This window comes from Microtus ochrogaster, unplaced genomic scaffold (assembly GCF_000317375.1).
Source record: "Microtus ochrogaster isolate Prairie Vole_2 unplaced genomic scaffold, MicOch1.0 UNK44, whole genome shotgun sequence".
Taxonomy (NCBI): Eukaryota; Metazoa; Chordata; class Mammalia; order Rodentia; family Cricetidae; genus Microtus; species Microtus ochrogaster.
Window position 1 is genome coordinate 3,019,537 of NW_004949142.1, and position 1,622 is coordinate 3,021,158.

Genomic DNA, 1,622 nt, shown 5'->3' on the forward strand with positions numbered 1-1,622 from the left:
AACTTCCTTGTCCCAGAATGGTTTTTGGTTTGTTGAGACAAAGTTTCATTACGCAGCCCTGGATGGCCTGGAACTCTACATAGAACACCTGGGCCAAGATCTCACAAAGGTCTTCCGGCCTCTGTCTTCTAAAATCTGAGATCAGAAGTGTGCACCACCACACCCTACTAGCAAGCACAGTTTTGAACAGTTTTTAGAAGAATCATTACTAAGTGGCAAAATGTGTGCTTAGCCTTAGGAGATTCCCAATCTCAAACCCAACACTAAAAGAAGTATTTCTTTGTTTTGAGATGGGTTCACACTCTCCAGTGTAGTTTGGCATGGAACTCTATACAATATTCCTGCCTCAACTTCCCGAGCACTGTGATCACAGGCTTGAATTACCCACACCTGTCTTTATTTTATTTTATTTTATTTTAAAGAAAAAATACTTTTTCCTTCTGGCTCAATCGGGGGAGGAGGTCCCATGATTCGATCTAGACTCCCTGTCAATAATGTGGACTGTTCCTTCGGAGGAACTGTAGGGCGGGGTGGGGGTGTATGGGGGTGTGGGGATGAGGCTTCGAAGCCTCCTCCCTCCTAGTGTCCACTGGCCCCCATTCAAAAGAGGTCCCTGGTGGAAACTAGGCTATGCTTTAAAAGGAGGTCTGTCCTTTTTTTAAAGACAAGGTGTCACTAGCCCTGGCTGGCCTCAAACTTACAGTGATCTGCCTGACTCTGACTCCCAAGTGCCAGTATGAGGCCTGTACTACCAAGTCCAGTTTTCCTCAGCCTTACACACACACACATTGCGATACAATGTTGTCATCTACAAATTCCAAAGCTGGAGAACCATGCAACTGAGTTTCCAAAAGTTACACAAACAGCTAGCTCGGTTTATGATTTTGAGTCGGGCTGGGTTGGACAAGCTGGGAAGTATCTGCCTTAAGGAAGAACTGATGAACCAGGCAGAAGTGGCAGCAAAGGCAATTAATCCCAGCACTGAGGAGGTAGAGGCAGGCAGATCTCTGTGGGTTCGAGGCCAGCCTGGTCTACATACAGAGCTCCAGGACAGCCAGGGCTCTGCAGAGAAACCCGATCTCCAAAAACAAACAAAAACAAAAACAACACAAACCAAACCAAGAAGAAAAGAAAAAGAAAGACTCATGGTGCATAGTGGGGCCGGGGGGGGGGGGGGGTATGGGCTTTCTGGTTTCAGGTTTGAAGCCAGAGCTCTGTTAGACTGGGAGATAAGACCTTTCACTCCCCAGGAAGGGGCCGAGAGAAGCAGCAGAAAGCTAGGCCTTAATCTAATCAAGAAAAAGCTACCCGGAGAGATGGAGGGAGGGGTAGAAGCTCAGTTTGTTTGCCTGGGAGCAAGGATCTGAGTGTAGATGTGTGCTTTCTGTGTTCTCCTTCTCTTTTCCTCGAGTGTAGCTGCATTACCGAAGGACTGAAGAGGACAGTGGAATGGAGACCATCACCCTCTCTGCTCCCAGAAGGAGCGGCTCCAAAGGGGTGCAGGGAAATGGCCCTCCTTACTGGGTGGTGGTGGTGCACACCTTTAATCCCAGCACTTGGAAAGCAGAGGCAGGGAGAGAGAGAGAGAGAGAGAGAGAGAGAGAGAGAGACAGAGACAGAGA